The sequence below is a fragment of the Dipodomys ordii genome, unplaced genomic scaffold, assembly GCF_000151885.1.
Source record: "Dipodomys ordii isolate 6190 unplaced genomic scaffold, Dord_2.0 Scaffold98, whole genome shotgun sequence".
NCBI lineage: Eukaryota > Metazoa > Chordata > Mammalia > Rodentia > Heteromyidae > Dipodomys > Dipodomys ordii.
In genome coordinates, this window is record NW_012267314.1 from 693616 (window position 1) to 699615 (window position 6000).

Sequence of the window (6000 nt, forward strand, 5' to 3'; positions counted from 1 at the left end):
GCTTTCTTTTTTTTCTCTCTTCCTTTCTTCCTTTTTTATTTCTTCCTTTCTTTCTTTTCCTTAAGCTAGGCAAGCACTCAACTACTGAGCCACATCCCTAGCCCTTGCTTTGTGTGTGCGTGTGTGTGTGTGCATGTGTGTGTGTGTGTGTGTGCTCACATGCACATGTGCGCAAGGATCTAGGGCTTGAACGCGGCCTGGTGCTATCCCTGAGCTTTTGATTTTTTTTTTCTATTCAAGGCCAGTACTCTACCACTTGGGCCATAGCTTTAGTTCTGATATTTTTTGGGGCGGGGGGTGGGGGTGGTGGTGGTGGTTAATGGGAATGCGAGTTTCACAGACTTCCCTTCCTAGGCTGGCTTCGAATCATAATCCTTAGATCCCAGCCTCCTCCATAGATAGGATTACAGGTGCAAGTCACCAGCTCCTGGATTCTTTGCTTTTTAGTTTATTTTTTAGGTTACCCAGGCTGACCTCAGAGACCGAAAAACTACTTCCACCTTCTGAGTATCTGGGATTGCGGGTGTGTCCCGCCACGAGCGGCTGGGCTTGCTGCCTTCTGGGTCAGTCTTGAATATTTTTGGTCAAGGACCCTAAGATAGTTTAAGGAACTAAGCCCTCCTTTGCACAGTGTAGAACTGACGTTTATAATTTGATCATGAATTTAAAGATAGCTACACTTTCTAGCATACCGTAAATATTAACATTGTAAAGTGAAACTGTGACATCATTCTTTTAAATGAATTGGAATAGAATCTAAATCCCATCAGTTTGTTACCTCCAGCATCCTTTTAAGAAATACATAAGCAAACGCATCTTCAGCAAGCAAAAATGTGTTTTCTCTGAAACTTTATTTCCATTCTATTTCCCTTCAGAATTTTATGCTAATATGATTATGATACAAAATCTTTTACTGAATACCATGTTGTACTTTTATCTATTGAACATATGTATAAGAATGAAAATTTATACACTTTTAAAGTCCTGTGACTTAAGGCTCTAAGTGTTTTCTGGATTGAGTTATCTTCACAATTACTTGTATTACATGATTGATCAAAGCAATCTGAATGCATAGCAAAGTTTGATAAATGCTAACATAAAAAGTAAAGTTTTGTTGGAAGTTTGCATTTGTAACAAGAGAAATGAGGTTGTCCTTTTTTTCCCCAAATGTTGTGTGGATGGGGTTATTACTTTCCGCTAGATTGCTAGGTTGATGAAGGATGTGGCATCAGTTCTGTTGCTAGATTAAAAAAAAATTGTTTTTACAGTTGAGAACATCTACATATGGAGAAGGCATGGAAAAAGTTTTGTTATTAAAATGTCCTTCAGTTTTTGGAACTGCTTCTGACTTGTTTATCCCAAGACACATGATAGATAATCTAGTATCAAAGATTCTTGTTTTTTTTTCTCAATCAGGCACCCATTTATTCACCAAAATCAAAGATTGTTTTTAATAATCAGTCGGATGACAACTAAATCCTAGATTACTAGATCTTCCTGCCATCTTGGTGAAATTTAAAGTATTGGAATCCACCTGGTTTGCATAAGAATTGTTAGCCAGTATGTTATGAGTAGAATTGTATCTTCCCACCCAAAATTCATATAGACAGCCCCGGGCCCTTAGGGCTCAGAATGTGACTGTATTTAGAAATAAGGTTCTTGTACATGCAATTAATTAAGAGGAGGTAATTGGGGGTGGTCTTTAATCCACCATGACTGATGTCCTTATATAAAGGGGAAATTGGACACAGAGATGGGCATGAGAGAAGGGTGTGATAGAGAGACACAAAGGGAAAACGCTGAGCACTGGGGAGAATTTTGATTTGTGGTGAGGAGAGCCTTTCTAGCTGGGAGGAAGCATCATGGACGCTCATGAATCTCGGAGCTGCGGTGCTGGTGGCTCATGTCTGAAATCCTAGCCACTCATGAGATCTGGGGATTGTGGTTCAAAGCCAGTCCAGGCAGGAAAAGCCAAAGAGATGGAAACGGAGCTGCGGCTCAAATGGTAGAGTGGTAGCCTTGAGGAACAAAAAAGCTCAAGGACAGCATCCAAGCCCTGAATTCAAGCCCAGGACCAGCACAATAAATAAACAAACGATTTGGAGCTGCTAGGAATCCTTTACCTAGATGCAGAAGAATTATATTTTGTCACTGGAAATTTCCTCCTCCTCCTTCTCTTCCTCCTCTCTCTCTCTCTCTCATTCCTTCTTTTGTGTGTGTGTGTGCTGGTTCTGAGATTTGAACTCAGGGCTCTGCACTTGTCAGGTGGGCTCTCTATGACTGGAGCCAGACCCCCAACTCTTGGTGTTGTTTTCCAAACAGGTCCAGGCTCTTGCTGGCCTGGACTGATCTTCCTATTTATGCTTAGCCATAGCTGGAATGCCAGGCAAATGCTACCAAACCCAGCTTCATATTGGGTGTGGTGGGGTCTCATAAACCTTTACCTTTCTAATAGCTTGGATTACAGGCATGAGCTATCTCACCTGGCTTGCTACTGGAAAAAAGGCCTTCCTGAGCAACTGCTATAATGAAAGTGGCCCTTGGTTCAGAAGGGCTTTCCATATGGAGGGTAGTGGGCACTGGCAGCGGTAAGAGGCAGGAAGGAATGGAAGAGAGGTGGTCACTAAGGCACAGACTAGAATCATGGTGCTGGAGGCTAGTCGTGATGGCACAAAAGTGGCCATCGTTTCCCTGAACCGCGCCGCCCCGTTGCTGCAGGACAGGCCTCAGTGGGGCGGTGGGTCTCTGTGGCGTGGCCAGTCCTTCCACTGCAAGGAGGAAGCAAGTCACCGGGTGAAAGTACCCTGATGACTCGAACACCCCTGCAAATGTGCCGATGCTCTTACTGGGCACGCCACTCTTTCTTTGAGGCTGTGAGAGGGTTTCTGGGCCTCAAGGACCTGGAAACCTGGTCATAGAAGTCCCAACGTGCATGAGAATTTCACAGGCCCAAGTCAGGTGCTGCAGGAGGCCCCGCTGAGGCCGGCGTAGAGCCTGGGGGCTGTGCTCCGTCTGTGTTCTCTGGGGTGTCTGGCTTTGTGCCCGCACTGCCTCGGCACTGCTCACTTTCTGTCAGAACCCAGAGCCTTCCCGACTGTGCAGGTCCCAAACCAAGCTTTCTTATGTCCTGAAAACCAACATTTATTTATGGCCACATACTCCTCCCTCATCTTCCGATCTCAGCAGAAGATCTCATAGAGCGTGAGAACAACCTAGAATATGAGGCTGTCTCTGCACAAGTAGCTATTGTGTATTTTATGTTTTTGTCAGTCGTGGGGTTTGAACTCAGGGCCTGAGCTTTTTTTGCTCAAGGCTGGCATGCTACCACTTGGAGCCACAGCATCACTTCCAGCTTTTAGGTGGTTAATTGAAGATAAGAGTCTCATGGACTTTACTGCCTGGGTTACCTTGGAACCTCGATCCTCAGATCTCAGCCTCCACAGTACCCAGGATTACAGGTGTGAGCCACAGGCACCTGGCCTAGCTATTGTGTTTTTAAACTGTGAGAGAGGATAAGCATATTCATCATATATGTGTGTGTGTGTATATATATGTGTGTATGTGTGTGTGTGTGCTGTTACTTGGGTTTGAACTTAGGGTTTTTGAGTTTTTTCTCAATTACTTGAGCCATACCCCCACAGCAGGCTTTTCACTGTTATTTTTAACTGGAGATAAGAGTCTCACAGACTTTTCTGCCCTGGCTGGCCTTGAATTTTGATCCTCAAATCTCAGTCTCCTGTGTAGCTAGGAGTACAGCTGTGATCTACCAATGTTTGGCTAAGAATACTGGCTTTATTTTATTTGCTTATTTTTTTTCTTTTTTTGTCAGTCACGGGGCTTGAACTCTGGGCCTGGGCGCTGTCCTTACGTTCTTCTGCTTAAGGCAAGCTCTCCGCTTGAGTCACAGTGTCACTTCTGGTTTTCTGGTGGTTAATTGGAGATAAGAGTCTCACGGACTCTCCTGCCTGGGCTGGCTTTGAACTGCCATCCTCAGATCTCAGCCTCCTGAGTAGCTAGGATCACAGTTGTGAGCCACTGGCACCCAGCTAAAATTTTTGAGGTGGTCTTATTATATATTCCAGGCTGGCCTGGAACTTGCTATATAGTCTAGATTAGTCTGGCATCTTGAATATGGAGATGATAGATGTGTGCTACCACATCTGGCAGAACACTAGTTCTGAACACTAAGATAATGGCAATGGGTGTCCTGATAGCCACCTCCCTAAGTCAGTCCAGGGGACCCTGAGGCTCGCTGTGCCTTGTGGCTCTCTCAGCTAAAGAGGGCTCTCCAGTAAACAAAATCAACAAGTGATATTTGAGGAATATTTGAATGGCCACATGGCTGCTGATACATCAAGACCTCCAACACCTGTCATCTCTTGGAAGGATGAAAGGATCAGTAATGAGTGAGTGTCTATTTACACGGACTCTGGGTCGCATAATTGTCCCTATTTATATGGCTGTGGCAGAAGAGATGGTGCCAGGCCCCGGCCCCCCAGCACAGTGTGCTGAGGGGGTGACATGACAGTGGACCCTGTCACTTTGCATCTACTCACCAGGCACAATGCAGGTACTACAGGCATCACTTACTTTCTCCTCCAGCCCTGTGGGCTGGGAATACCAGATTCACCTTTTCAAACCTGGGGCCAGTAGGTCTCAAAGAAACCAGTTCATCACTGTTTTGGTTAGGATGAGTTAAAGTAGATTTGGGTAACAAATAGCCCCTCTCAATTTTTGTATCTTCCAGTAGCAAAGACGTATTCTTCCTTCAGGAAAAAGAGAACTGGGCCCAGTGGTCACCTGTCATGTGCTACTTTTGTTCATGTTGGGGAGCAGAATGGGTCACATGGCCTGCCATAACTTCCAAGGGCCAGGAAGCACAGTCTGACAGTCTGGGAGGGAGGGAGGAATGTGTGTGGATGGCCTCAATGGCAGAGGAAGTACCTGCTTATTTCTAAAGCCTCAGCTCTTTGCCTTCTGTGAAAGCTTACACTTGCCCAGGCTGGAGCAGGTGTGTGTGTGTGTCACGGGTGTGGGGGGCGATGCTAGACAGGAAGTCATCTGTAGATATTATTTCTGGTTTTCACGACGACCTTGTTGGCAGATACTACATGACTTTTCATGGCACAGATGAAGTTCTTGAGGCTCAGGAAGGTCTTGCGGAAGTTGGAGCCAGATGGCAGGAGGAGGGAAAGCTGACGCCCGTGTATCCTCAGGTCAGCCTGACTCTGGAGACAGCGTTCTTTCCATGTGCAGAGGCTTTCCAATACCTCAGACCACACTCCCGTGTTGCAAGGAAAGAACCACAGATTTTGATGGTTTCAAGAGATTAAAAAACTTGGCTTTCTTGTCTTTTTTTCCCTCTGACTGTAACACTTCAGATAACACTACAGGGCTGACGAGAAGTAGAAGCAGCACTTCCAGGGCCAGCGCCCACCGCTGCCACCCTTTTAGGTCTGTTCTTCCACACAGCTGACTTGTAGCAGCCGCGCTCAGATCGCAGCCTCCTGAGCCACCACCATCACAGACACCAGCCACCGTCCCTGGCCTTAACTTGGCTACACGTTACGTGTTCCTCCCACCACGATTCCAACACTGTTTTATAGACAGCCTTCAGTGAGTGTCTAGGGTGGCACACAGGCAGGCACAAAGAAGGCCTGGGTATTGGAGCTCTGGAGGCCTGGCCGCTGCTGGAGGCTGAGCCTCAGCTGCCAAGGGTCCAGGCCGCCTTTCCTTCTGAAATGTCAGGAGCCCGAGGTCAGAGGACCGTGCGTGCCATGGGCAGTCTGGGCGCCTGTTCGCCTCCGGCCACTCTGAGCGGTCCCGGCCTCGCCCGGGCCGGGGCTCGCTCGGGCCGGGGCTCTGGCCTCCGCAGGGTGTTTTGGGCGGGGATGGCTGCGAGCCGCGGGCCTCCAGCTCCCGGCCTCCGGAACGGCGGACAGGTGTGTCGGCCGCTGCCGGCCTCTTCGGACGCCAGGAACCGGCCTCCGCGGCTGCCCC